The following is a 14541-nucleotide window of genomic DNA, read 5'->3' as shown; positions in this document are numbered from 1 at the left end:
TAATGAGCTCTTTGAAGTCCGTCTGCTGTGTGATTCTGCACAGAGAGTGTGTGAGCGGACTACCTATTTCAGCCCTGTCATAACTAAGATCCATGCGTTTACAGAGACAGACGTGAACAAACACACATCCAAAGACCCTTCTCTTCCGACGAGTCGTCTCGCATTATGCACGCCAAACAAGTTACGCCGCAATATATTCAGAACATGTTCGGCAGCGGGTTTTGAAATGAAATGTGGTGAAAGACTGAATTTGTGGCAGCAACTGATTGACAAGTGATCTAACTTCATCAAATGAGAATAAGAGACCAATTAAATTTCATGAGGAAATGGTCACAGCAATTACTGAAATAGAGCAGAGGGCATCATTTAACCTCGAATTCAGCGAGATATTGTGTGTGTGTGTGTACGTGCGTGCGTGCGTGTGTGTGTGTCACCTTGTTAATGAGGCTGCCACATTGACACTGTTACTAAGCCAGTGGCGATGCCGTATTGGCACGCTACCTGCCGTGTAAAATAATGTGATTAAGCCCTCTAAAATGCAATTAATTAAGTAATTAGTCGTGAATGAGTGTCAGACACTGCAATCAAAATTGCTTCAGTGTTTTGGTTAATTGATTGAACCGCTGCACTTACAAATACTGATGTCAGGTCCCTAAGCTAAGAAGTTACAGTTTGACTCTTAGCGTACGACCCAGCTATAACATTGCATCAATGTTGTCATCCGGATTCCTAAACGCTTGTGTACTCCTAATGAAGGTAACGATTGTCTGGTGGCCCACTAATACTCATAGTTCTGTTCAGAAATGTGGGTACCTGTATACAATAGATTGTCAGGCAAAAAACTCCACTTAAAATCAAGCTGCCTGTTTATAGAGCTTGAAACAGAAGAGAAAGCAAGGACTTGGGAGTCTGGGGTTCAACCTCAAAGACAACAGAACAAGTGAAGTTATATTTGAAGTATTTGTTTCTCCTCTGTTGGTATGTAAATGCGGGATTTAAAGAGGTACTTTGTGTCTGAGAAGATGGAGCTGAAACGCCTCACGTGAATGTTTAAATTCCAATGTCTGAGGATTAGATCATTTCATCCAAAAAATATTATCTGTCACTCCATAGATCCCTTCCAAAACAGAAATATATATATATATATATAAAACAAAATTAAAATAAAATAGCTTGAACCCAAAGCTTGACAAATTAGTTACGAACCCCCACAGACCAAGCAAAGACCAAACCCCCCCATTTCTTCTGAAACTGTAAAGATAAACAAAAACCAAGCGTTGCAGTCTTTGAAGCACACATTTTGAAGCCCAACCGCTGTTCGGTGGCCTACCATGACAACAACTAGTCTGAGGGAAAACAACAACCACAAAAACAGAGCGAGTTAAAAGCGCAGACAGCGAGCAGTGACTTTCCACTTTCAATACAGACACAAAAGATAAGCTGTCATCAACGAAAATTAGATTTTATATTAAAAAACGTATAACACCAACTGGAATTCAGGAAATTCTGAGTGACGGGTCATTTTAGAAAATCCGACAGATATCCTTTAAATATTCCTAGTAATTTGGTGATCCCTCATCCCTACTAATTCTCCCTCACGTTATGGATTTGCTCTAGAAACTATAACCCGGCGGCTTTCAGGGATAGTTAAAGTGATAGTTCACTCTCCAGTAAAAGTTTGCCAGATGTTTTCAGACCTTAAAAGTGAGCTAATGTTGCGAAGAGTCCATGTCCCATGACAATACAGACACTTTTGATTACTCCATTGAGCACTAACAAATCTATCTAGGCAAATATAGTGACACTTTCCCCTGAGCTGTATAATGAAGTGACACTGGATAAATTGCCTTTTACTAGACCTACTATCAGAGCTCTGGGTTAAACGGAGAGCGCAGTTAAACAAATGCTCCGGATCAAGGAAATTGTGCATGGCTTCACGTGTCAGTCAGGGAGGAAATTGAGAGATATTCAGAGTGAGCTCTAAGCCGGGGCCGCGGCGGCGACACGGGGACGCTAACGCCCTAGCGCCTCGCCATTCATCTTTAATGCAGTCGGGGCCTGTCATTCAGACAGTCCATTTCCTGTGACTGGCGCACCGTGCCTAATCACCCGGTTATACCCACGATGGCGCTCTCAAAGACACAGCACACACATACATAAACACACAGCGGGCCTGTAGCCCACTGAGACAAGACACCAGATCATTTTAACCCAGTGTTAACACCGACAATGCCTTTCACCGCTGTTAGCCAACATAATGACCCCCCCCTTACTCCTCCCTCGTCTCCAACACATACCACACACACGAACACACACAAACTGCAATCCTGCAGATTCATCTTAACAAGCATGGACATGTCCTAATACGTCCCCAGAATGTGCTGACATTCTCAGGACGCTAGAAAAAACAGGGCTCATTTAAAACAGTAAGCCACTGCTGAGGGACCTCATCTACATATATTCTAAACCTGCTAGAGGTGATGGGATCCTCCTGGTGGCGTAGGCCAGGACTTTGTTCCAAATGGCACCCTATTCCCTATACAGTACTTTTCACCAGTGCTATATGGGCCCTGTTCAAACCTAGTGCACTTTATAGGTAATAAGGTACCATTTGGGAGGGGGCCCAAGATCTTTTTTCTTTAGGGGTCCTGCAGGGGTTAACACAGGGCTAGGTGGTATTGACACACCCCAGCCTGGATCTATACCGGCGGTGCCACTGCGACTTTGTTTACCTGCTTGTTAAGTAATTAAAATAGATTTCAGACTGAAGGCCCTAATCCTTTTAGAAACCACATTGATTGGACGACCGGCAGAGGAGAGTCATTGTGTCATTCAGTTCAACGTTTATTTTTTAACACAGGTGGAGTGTGTGTGTGTGTGCGCGCACGTGCGTGCCTACATGTCTATGTGCACTGTGTGTTCCTCGTGAAATCGAAACTTGGAAAAGTCCTCGACGTGGAGGACGTCATTAAAGGGACTGTGGACTATGAGGGGGTGCAGTAGAAAGGCAGCGAGAGAGGCCCACCTACAGATAATGGAGGGGAAGGCTCTCACCTCATCTAAAGCTGTCTGTCTGCGTAAATAAAATGAGATAATTATTGAGTGAACAAGCGGCGAGACACTAAACGTCGCGAGGCGCACTCTTTTTTTACCGCTGCGGTCGGTAAATCAACGCAAACAGGGTACTTTCAGACATTAAGTGCCCGCTAAGCACAGTAGATGCATCATATTTCAAGAGCGCTGCGTTTGTGTGGGTGAGGAGGCAGGGAAATGGAGTGTGATGGTTATCCATTACCTTATACGGTGTTGGACGATGATCATTTTCAAGTGACTCATTTCTGGAAGTACCATCTATTGGGTGCTTGGGGAGAGAAGACTTTGATAGGTAATCCAAAATAACTATTCACGGGGTTGTTACCACGGCAGCACAAAGAGACACTAGAAGAGAAAGGCTCTTTCCCCGCTCATTATTCTAATGTTCTAGTCAGAGAATAATCCACATGACGACGCGTACACACGCAACAAAATCACAGAGCAGGCCATTGGATTCACTGTCCGTAGGTACTAAATTAGACTCAATATCAACATATGCATACATCTCATTGTCAAATCAAATCAAATGTATTTGTCCCAAACACAATTTACAGCTGGTATAAAAGATGCAGCAAAATGCTTATGTCCTAGCTCCCTTAACAATGCAGTACATTAACCAGTGATCAATAATAACAATGCAGTACATTAACCAGTGATCAATAATAACAACGCAGTACATTAACCAGTGATCAATAATAACAATGCAGTACATTAACCAGTGATCAATAATAACAATGCAGTACATTAACCAGTGATCAATAATAACAACGCAGTACATTAACCAGTGATCAATAATAACAAGACAGTACATTAACCAGTGATCAATAATAACAAGGCAGTACATTAACCAGTGATCAATAATAACAACGCAGTACATTAACCAGTGATCAATAATAATGCAGTACATTAACCAGTGATCAATAATAACAATGCAGTACATTAACCAGTGATCAATAATAACAACGCAGTACATTAACCAGTGATCAATAATAACAATGCAGTACATTAACCAGTGATCAATAATAACAACGCAGTACATTAACCAGTGATCAATAATAACAATGCAGTACATTAACCAGTGATCAATAATAACAATGAGAAGAGTCCAAAATAGTACATGTAATAGAGGTAGTTGTACATGAATAATGGACTGGATTTACACTGTATTTACTAATATTAAGTGGGTAGTGAGATCAATAGTATATAATAGAACAGCAGCGTGTGTGTGTGTGTGTGTGTGTGTGTGTGTGTGTGTGTGTGTGTGTGTGTGTGTGTGTGTGTGTGTGTGTGTGTGTGTGTGTGTGTGTTTATGGGTGTTTGTGTGTATGTGTTTGTGTGTAAGGGTTGGATATGTGGGTAGTCAGTGCAAATAATTTCTATGGTCCATATACAGTCTCTCCGGTGCAAATAGTCTCTAATGTGCAAGTCTGTGCAGGGAGACAGCTAGGTTGAGTTTTTCAGCATTCTGATGGCCTGGTGGTAGAAGCTGTCTCAGAGCCGATATTCCAATACCGCTTTCCGGATGGTAACAGAGTGAAAAGTCTGTAGCTCGGGTGAATGGAGACCTTGATGATCTTTTGGGCCTTCCTCAGGCACCACCTGGTGTAGATGTCCTGAAAGGCAGGAAGGTTGCCCCAAGTGATGTATTAGGCCCTCTATATGGCCTTCTGGTTTAGAGCGAAGCAGTTGTCGTACCAGGAGTACCAGGCTGTCGAATGTGCAGCTGTAGAACTTCATTAGGATCCCAGATCCCATCCCGAATTTCTTCAGGCGCCTACGGTGGTAGTGTAATTGGACCATGTCAGGTTCTCTGTGATGTGGACGCCGAGGAACTTGGAGCTTTTGACCCCCTCCACTGCAGCCCTGTCAATGACAATAGGGGAGGGCTCCTCCCCCTGTTTCCTGTAGTCCACGATCAGCTCCTTGGTTTGGCTGATGCTGAGGGAGAGGCTGTTTCCCTGGCACCACAGGGAGCAGAGGAGGGGGCTGAGCATGCACCCATGGGGGGCCCCGTGTTGAGGGTCAGCGTGGCAGAGGTGTTGTTGACTACCCTCACCACCTGGGGTCTGCCTGTCAGGAAGTCCAGGATCCAATTGCAGATGGTCCTCATACTCAGGGCCTTGAGCTTAGTGTCAAGCTTGAAGGGGACTATGGTGTTGAATGCTGAGCTGTAGGCAATGAACAGCATTCTCACATAGGTGTTCCTCTTGTCCAGGTGGGATAGGGTAGTGTGTAGCGCAATGGCGATTGCGTCATCTGTGGATCTGTTGGGGAGGTATGCAAATTGGAGTGGGTCCAGGGTGTCAGGTAAGGTGGAGCTGATGTGGTCCTTGACCTGCCTCTTGAAGCACTTCATGACGACAGAAGTGAGTGCTACAGGATGTTAGCAGTTGATGTTATTCTTCAACAACACAGACCCCAAAGCAAATCAGGGGGAGAAAAATAGATTTATTCAAAGAGAACAAATCATAGTTGTTATGCTTGAAAGTGGATGTTCGATGTTCATTCTTTCCTGTTCTCGTTGTTTCTCCACTGAGACAGGATGTAGTTTATACCGACGCCTAGCCTGTGGTTGACTAACTAGAATTCACTGCAGTAAAATTGGGCCAATGGCCAAATACAAAGTTTCCTGTTTCAGGCTTCAATGTATAGATAGTTTGGACCAATGAGAACTTGCCACACGCAGCTATGAGTCCTGAACTGGAAGCCTAATTCTAAACAGATGTTGAACTGAAAAACAACTAGTTCCGTTGATCTCTAGTTCTCTGCGCTTTGTATTTATCGTTGAATATTTTTACAAGGGCGATAGTAATTTAGGTGGGTTGCCTTAGTTTGCTTGGGTAAAGGGACAATGACGGACATCTTGAAGCATGTGGGCACCACAGACTGGGACAGGGAGAGGTTTAACACTCCAGCCAGCTGGTCTGCACATGCTCTGAGGACGCGGCCGGGGATGCCGTCTGGGCCGGCTGCTCTGCGAGTATTCACATGCTTGAAGGTCCTACTCACATCAGTCACAGAGATTGAGAGCTCAGTACAGCAGCAGGGGCCTCGTAGAGGGATCAGTGTTGATTTCCTCGAAACGAGCATACAGTAGAAGTTGTTTAGCTTGTCTAGTGGAAAGGCATCTGTGTTCGCCGTGCTGATAGTTTTCCCCTTGTAGTCCGTAATGGTTTGTAGTCCTTGCCACATGCGTCTAGCATCAGAGCCGTCTAAATGCAATCCCTGTACTGTCTTTTTTCGTCTTTTGATTTATTTCTGGAGGTCGTAGCTGGTCTTTTTGTATTCATCCATATTCCCAGAAATCCAAGTTGAATGCGCTGGTTCGCTCTCTCAGTTTTGCACGGATGTTGCTATTGAACTACAGTTTCTGTTTGGGATATGTGTGAATTGTCATTGTTGGGATAAAATCCTTTATGCATTTCCTGATGAACCCTGTGACTGAGTCTGTGTACTCGTTGATGTTATTGTCAGAGGCAACCCAGAAAATTTCTCAGTCTTGTAGCATAAATTCTGATTGGTCAGACCAGCGTTTAACAAATCTTACCATGGCTTTTCCTGCTTTCATTTTTGTTTGTAGACTTGCAAGATCAGAATGAAGGTGTGGTCTGATTTTCTGAAGGGGGACCAACTTATTTTTCCTGTAAGAGGCAAGAGATGTGTTGGTGGAATTTTGGGAGAACTTTCTTTAGATTTATTTTGTTAAAGTCCCCTACAACGAATGTGGACTCGAGATATGCTGTTTCTAATTTGTTCATATTCCTGTGTGATTCCTTGAGTGCAAGTGTGGTGTCGACTTGAAAAATATTGTTCATGGAAATCAAATGTCAATTAAAGCCAATTTGGTACATTTCACGTACAAGAAATACCTACAATTACTTACTATTATCTTCATTTGAAAGAGTTTTGTCACATAACTTTTAACTTTCTGACAACAGTGGAACCAGAGTTTCCTCTTGAATGGTTATTGAACACCAGCCACTGATGCATCACTTTGTTGTCACTGGCTTTCTGTTTGTGTGTGTGTGCTGCGGCAGGCACGGTAACGTTAAGCTTTCGACAGACGAGCCAGGCATGGTTGTCAAAGTGACACTGTTTGTGAATGAATGTGTGTGCGTGCGTGTGTGCATCGAATGCATGCGCTTCTTGATAGTGGTTTGTGTCAGAATAATTTCTACACTGCCATAGCCAACAGTGCAAACCCCTCCAACAGAGACAAGAGTCACCAGTTAAGAGCTCTGCTGCTGCTAATTATCTGACGATAGCCACCCTGACAATCCTCCAAAAGAGGAAAAGGCGGGCGACCGTGTGTTGGTGAGATGGGGGTCAGAGAGGCCCGCTCCAAACAGGAGTTGGCTCAGATTAAAAACTGCTGTCAGCAGAACACAGCCCGTCTCTACTACTGAACAGCACCATTCTGAAATAACCCCAACCTCCATATTGAACTGTAAACGCATGGGATCAGTTTGGAAGTCAAAGGTGTTAAGTCTTTCACACTTCACATCAGGCACTGCCAGCTCAGGCGGGTTTTTCATCCAACAAAAATCTACATAAAGGGATACCGGCACACCAAATAAAAGGACATTATTGACAGTTTGCAATTATTTCATTCATGCCTGAAATTATACGGAATAAGAAAAATGTGTTTACTTCAATATTGCTAATAATATTTTACAATTTGGTAAAACATGACGAAAACCATTGGTTAACTCCAGACTCATTTGGAGTCTAAAATACCTCTACTTTGAATTCAATGTGGATTTCATTCTGGTGGAATTCACACAGGTTGTCTAAACACTCAAACAGTGGATCAATATGGCCATCGATCTGTGGCATTGAGACTGAGCCAGACGTGTCGAGGGGGCAAGAGATTCTCACTAGCGTTACCCAGTCTACCTCTGAGGAGCCGCAACACACACACACACACACACACACACACACACACACACACACACACACACACACACACACACACACACACACACACACACACACACACACACACACACACACACCAGTATCTCTACTTGCACATTCATCGTCTGCACATCTACCATTCCAGTGTTTAATTGCTATATTGTAATTACTTCGCCACCATGGCCTATTTATTGCCTTAACTTACCTCATTTGCACTCACTGTATATAGACTTTTTGTTTTCTTTTTTCTACTGTATTATTGACTGTCGAATTGCTATGCTTTATCTTGGCCAGGTCGCAGTTGCAAATGAGAACTTGTTCTCAACTAGCCTACCTGTTAAATAAAGGTGAAATAAAATTAAAATAAAACACACACACACACACACTCTCAAAATATAAATAACTCCAACCAAACTACACCACACATATTTCAGTCTCTTTGCTCCCGAGACATTTCTGCCTTTGGAAGTTAGAATGAGCTGTTAGTTTGACTCTATGAGGACATCCATTACAGTTCTCTGAGTGAATATCAAGCCAGCTAGGCAGTCAGCGTAACACCGTCACAGGTTCTCAGACTGAACTGACGCCGTCGATTCCTTTGAATAATTCATCGGGACTGAGTGATAAGATGGCCTCTGATGCAGCTCTGAGACTGAGGGGTAGATTTGGAAAAGTCCAAACTTTACAAGAACCAGCCCGTGACTGACTGAGCAATATATATTTCAGACAACTCACTCATGATATCACACCACAAGAAGAGGAAAGACCCAGATACTTGCTTCATTTAAAATAAAAATATCTTAGTGTCTTAATGTCATTAGTCATTATTTCATCTCTTATCCTCTATTTTCCCTTTTGTTTTACAATAACTGTTTTAGTATTACATCAAATTAGTGGGGAGGAAATCAAAAAAATCGTTATTGTAAGTATAATTACAATTGACAAAAAGAATATCAATCATCGCTTATTTCCATTTCACGGAGAGACCAGGTTAGTCAATTCCTCAAACAATTTCCAGACAGGTATTTGGAAGCATCAAACTAAACAGTCAAAACCACGGCGATTACAAAACGCCTTCCCCCTCCTTAATATGGCATCTCGGCGGTTGGAGCGTGATGGGGGGTAGCAATAAGCCAGACGGTGTCTCAGAGGAATAAGAGAGAGCAGATTTAATGTAATCATAAGGGAAGCTCATCTTTCAGGGAACAGTAATAATGAGCAATCAATAAGAGCCCTAACAGAGTTAGAGAGAGTGCCTGACAGCAGCTGTACGCCTGTTAACAGGCAGTGTCTGCTCTCATATTACTGGGGTGGGTGCACCGTGACACACACACACACACACACACACACACGTGCACGAGCACACATAAACACACACACACCTCTGGTGACACCCCCCAGCAGGGTGTCAGTCTCTATCGATCTCTGGCTTTAATCACATTCACCGTTAATGTACCCGAAAGGTGTTAGAGTGGTCTAAGCTGTACTACAGATAAACCAGTGTAAAGCGGATATAAGGACCACACTTTTCTTGTGAGCGCCGTCAAACGTTTGACCAGTATCTCACTTCAAAAAACAAGGACATTGATTTGAATGAGAACGCCTGAAATGGCTTGGTAATGGTCAAAGTGAAAGAGTGCAATGAACCTCAACGGTGCTGAGGAGATGACATCATTAGCTTCGGTGAAAATATCTGACCCTAAATCAGTTGCTATGGGCAACGGCTACCTCCTTCCTCTGGACAACACAGTACTGCAATAAGTCAGTCATCTCCTACCTTACTGTGATCACACTTTCAGACAGTCAGAGAGAGAGAGAGAGAGAGAGAGGAGGCTAACAGAAAGAGAGAGCGAGAGGGCGAGCGAGAGAGAGCGAGAGGGCGAGCGAGAGAGAGAGAGAGCGAGAGGGCGAGCGAGAGGGCGAGCGAGAGAGAGAGAGAGAGAGCGAGAGGGCGAGCGAGAGCGAGAGGGTGAGCGAGAGAGAGAGCGAGAGGGCGAGCGAGAGAGAGAGAGAGCGAGAGGGCGAGCGAGAGAGAGAGAGAGCGAGAGGGCGAGCGAGAGAGAGAGAGAGAGCGAGAGGGCGAGCGAGAGAGAGAGAGAGAGCGAGAGAGAGAGAGAGAGAGAGAGAGAGAGAGAGCGAGAGAGAGAGAGCGAGAGAGAGAGAGAGAGAGAGAGAAAAGGAAAATAAAGGAAAGGAAAGGAAATGCGACACACCACACTGACACTCACACTTGACTGACCCTCCAAGACCAGGTACACATTAACCCAATGACAACATGCTAGCCCAGGTAGCCTAGCTCTACACACTAACCCAATGACAACATGCTAGCCCAGGTAGCCTAGCTCTACACATTAACCCAATGACAACATGCTAGCCCAGGTAGCCTAGCTCTACACATTAACCCAATGACAACATGCTAGCGCAGGTAGCCTAGCTCTACATATTAACCCAATGACAACATGCTAGCCCAGTTAGCCTAGCTCTACACATTAACCCAATGACAACATGCTAGCCCAGGTAGCCTAGCTCTACACATTAACCCAATGACAACATGCTAGCGCAGGTAGCCTAGCTCTACACATTAACCCAATGACCACATGCTAGCCCAGGTAGCCTAGCTCTACATATTAACCCAATGACCACATGCTAGCCCAGGTAGCCTAGCTCTACACATTAACCCAATGACAACATGCTAGCCCAGGTAGCCTAGCTCTACACATTAGCCCAATTACAATATGATAGCCATGCTAGCCTAGCTCACACCCAATTACAAATCAAATCAAATGTTATTGGTCCCTAGACATATTTTGCAGATGTTATCACAGGTGCAGTGAAATGCTCGTGTATCTAGCTCCAACAGTGCAATATACGTAACAATACACACAAATCCCCAAATAAAAATTAAGAAATAGAATAAGCAACGTCAGAGTTGAGAGTATTTTTTATTTAACCTTTATTTAACTAAGCATGTCAGAACAAATTCTCATTTACAATGATGGCATAGGAACAGTGGGTTAACTGCCTTGTTCAGGGGCAGAACGACAGATCTTTACCTTGTCAGCTCAGGGATTCAATCTAGCAACCTTTCGGTTACTGGCCCAACGCTCTAACCACTAGGCTACCTGCCGCCCTGAGTTATATATAAATATATACAGTGTATATAATGTTGTGTATAGACCGTATGGACAGTATATGAATATCAAAGGTGTGTACAGCAGTAGTTATATAGAATGAGCCTTGACTAGAACACAGTACATAGATATGAAATGGGTAAAACATTATGTAAACATTATTAAAGGGACCAAGTGTTCAATGACCATGTACATAGGGCAACACGACACATGTACCTGTGTGAGCAAGGCTTGCTGGGCTAGCATGTTGTAATCCACTACAGGTACCTGTGTGAGCTGGAGGATGGAGCAACATGCTAGCCCAGCTAGCCTTACTCACACAGGTACCTGTATCATGTAATACTCTTCCCGGTGTGAAATAGTTCTCAATCGTTTTGATTGTGTTCTGATTGTGACGTCATGCTGTATAATATCTCCCAGCGTGAAAATGTTCCCAGTTAAATAATTGCTCGCACATCTCTTCATGTGGATGGCTGAGCTCGTCTCTTTACGTGGATGGCTGAGCTCGTCTTTTTACGTGGATGGCTGAGCTTGTCTCTTCATGTGGATGGCTGAGCTCGTCTCTTTACGTGGATGGCTGAGCTTGTCTCTTCATGTGGATGGCTGAGCTCGTCTCTTCATGTGGATGGCTGAGCTCGTCTCTTCATGTGGATGGCTGAGCTTGTCTCTTCATGTGGATGGCTGAGCCCGTCTCTTTATGTGGATGGCTGAGCTCGTCTCTTCATGTGGATGGCTGAGCTCGTCTCTTTATGTGGATGGCTGAGCTTGTCTCTTCATGTGGATGGCTGAGCTCGTCTCTTCATGTGGATGGCTGAGCCCGTCTCTTTATGTGGATGGCTGAGCTCGTCTCTTTATGTGGATGTCTGAGCTCGTCTCTTTTTGTGGATGGCTGAGCTCGTCTCTTTTTGTGGATGGCTGAGCTCGTCTCTTTATGTGGATGGCTGAGCTCGTCTCTTTATGTGGATGGCTGAGCTCGTCTCTTTATGTGGATGGCTGAGCTCGTCTCTTTCTGTGGATGGCTGAGCTCGTCTCTTTTTGTGGATGGCTGAGCTCGTGTGGATGTTTCTCTCACACCCTGCCTCGACCTCGAGAAACTGTTCTGTGGGAATGCACATTTGCTTCACACATCTGCCAATCAACGATGGCCAGGAGTATTGTCTCTGACCAATCAGAAGCTTGTTGAGGCGTGAGTTCAGCATATAAATACCCGGACTCACGTGTCAAAGTGATGAGGGTTGATGTGAGAAGACATTTTTTGCGATTGCAAAGACTTGGGCACTACGTTTTCGATTGACAGTGCATATATTTGGTTGTTAGTTAGCTAGCTGTACAAACAAAGTAAAACGGCACACCTCTGAGAACAAGTCATCTCGACCAGTTTACAGCTAATTATGCTAGCTATCTAAATCAAGGGTGAGGAGGTGTGAGAGAAACATCTGCACGAGCTCAGCCACCCACAGAGGCGCGCGTGCAGTTATTGACTGGGAACATTTCCACGCTGGGAAGATTTGTACAACATGACTTCACAATCAGAACGATTGAGAACTATTCCACGCTGGGAAGATTTGTACATGACAACACGCAGTAAATTACAACATCCTAGCCCAGCTAGACTAGCTCACACAGGTACCTGTAGTGAATTACATATAACATTTTGCAATGGGCCTTATTATAGGACAACAACCACCTGAGCCACTGCCTGTTCACACTGCTATCATCCAGAAGGTGAGGTCAGTACAGGTGCATCAAACTGGGACCGAGAGATTGAGAAACAGCTTATATCTCAAGGCCATCAGACTGCTAAACAGCAATCACTAACTCAGAGAGGCTGCTGCCTACATTGAGACCCAATCACTGGACACTTTAATAAATGGATCACTAGTCACTTTAAATAATGCCACTTTAATAATGTTTACATACCTAACATTACTCATATCATATATATACTGTATTATATGCCATCTACTGCACCTTACCTATGCCGCTCGGCCATCGCTCATCCATATACTTATGCGTACATATTCTCATTCACCCCTTTAGATTTGTGTGTATTTGGTAGTTGTTGGGGAATTGCTAGATTACTTGTTAGATTTGTGTGTATGAGGTAGTTGTTGGGAATTGTTAGATTATTTGTTAGATATTACTGCACGGTCGGAACTAGAAGCACAAGCATTTCGCTACACTCGCATTAAATCTGCTAACCATGTGTATGTGACAAATAACATTTGATTAGATTTCTTTATAGAGGTGGGGACAACTTTAAACGGTGTATTAAATGAGCTATTCAAACATATTCCTAAATTGACTTCAGCCAAGAGAAATGAGGCTATGAGACAGTGTCCAACATGGGAATCTCTTAAGATTACTTTTGTTTTCTATCCCACAGCACCACACATCACCGAGCCAGCCTGTGTGTGATGTGTGTGTGTGTGCATTAAGCCTGGGTAAACTACAGCCCTCTCTCCCTGGGGAGCACTTACTCACTCCAAGAAAGCAGAGCTGGAGGATGGAGCTAAACAAGGGTTCATTGGCCAAAATATCTCCTCTCCACACCCACACACACACACACACACACACACACACCCACACACACACGCACGCACACACGCACGCACGCACACACACACACTTTCCCGTAAGCAATATCCCCTGAAGCACTCATCCACTGAGAATAGCCAAACAGTGGTAGAGCGAAGAAAAGACAGAGAGAATGAATGGAAACAGAGAGAAGCGAGTCTAGTAGCTGGACTAAGTCCAGGGGAGCAGGGGAACAAACCACAGCCTGCCTCTACGACCACTTCTTACTGCGTCCGTAACATGTCAACCTAATGGCATGGACATGCAGCCAATTGATTTGTAAACCAATAGGCCTGTCCCTCTTGCACATTCAGATTACTTAGTTCACCGGTTCAGCACGGAATGAATAGTCTTCTCCAACACTCACTCTGACCACAGAGGTGGTACTGGGAGGGTACATGAGGGTAAAAGGGGAGGGGAATATGCATATCTTTATGTTTACAGATTGCTCAAGGATATTAATCAGACATAGACGAATGCAAGTGCACACAAGTATGTAGATAACCCATTCCATGTCAAATGAACCTCATTTTGCTTTTCATCAAAATAATGATTTGACTGCTACCTATATAGTAATCTATATGATGTATAATGGAAGCTAGTGATATTTGACAGTCTGAAAGATATGTTGTGGTCCTCAATGTGAAAATGGTGGAAAACAACGACCCCGGGACTGAAGTAATGATCATCTCAGGTTATTTATAAGTGATGGTTGATGATCGATGTGGCCGCACACGGACACTAAGCTCTAAATCTAATATCTGTTAAATACAACCGTAAAATATATCTCCCTGACCACCGGCACAGCACAAAGGACTTCAAC

The 14541-nt window shown here is 44.0% G+C and overlaps 1 protein-coding gene across 2 annotated transcripts in view; it reads right to left on the bottom strand.

Moving 5' to 3' along the window:
• The window catches only part of LOC115179372 (fidgetin-like), a 33699-nt gene that overhangs the window by 8565 nt on the left and 10593 nt on the right, over window positions 1-14541 (bottom strand). The gene's annotated exons all lie outside the window — the stretch shown is intronic.

The sequence above is a fragment of the Salmo trutta genome, chromosome 39 (genome assembly GCF_901001165.1).
Source record: "Salmo trutta chromosome 39, fSalTru1.1, whole genome shotgun sequence".
NCBI lineage: Eukaryota > Metazoa > Chordata > Actinopteri > Salmoniformes > Salmonidae > Salmo > Salmo trutta.
This window is presented reverse-complemented; position numbering and strand designations above follow the sequence as displayed.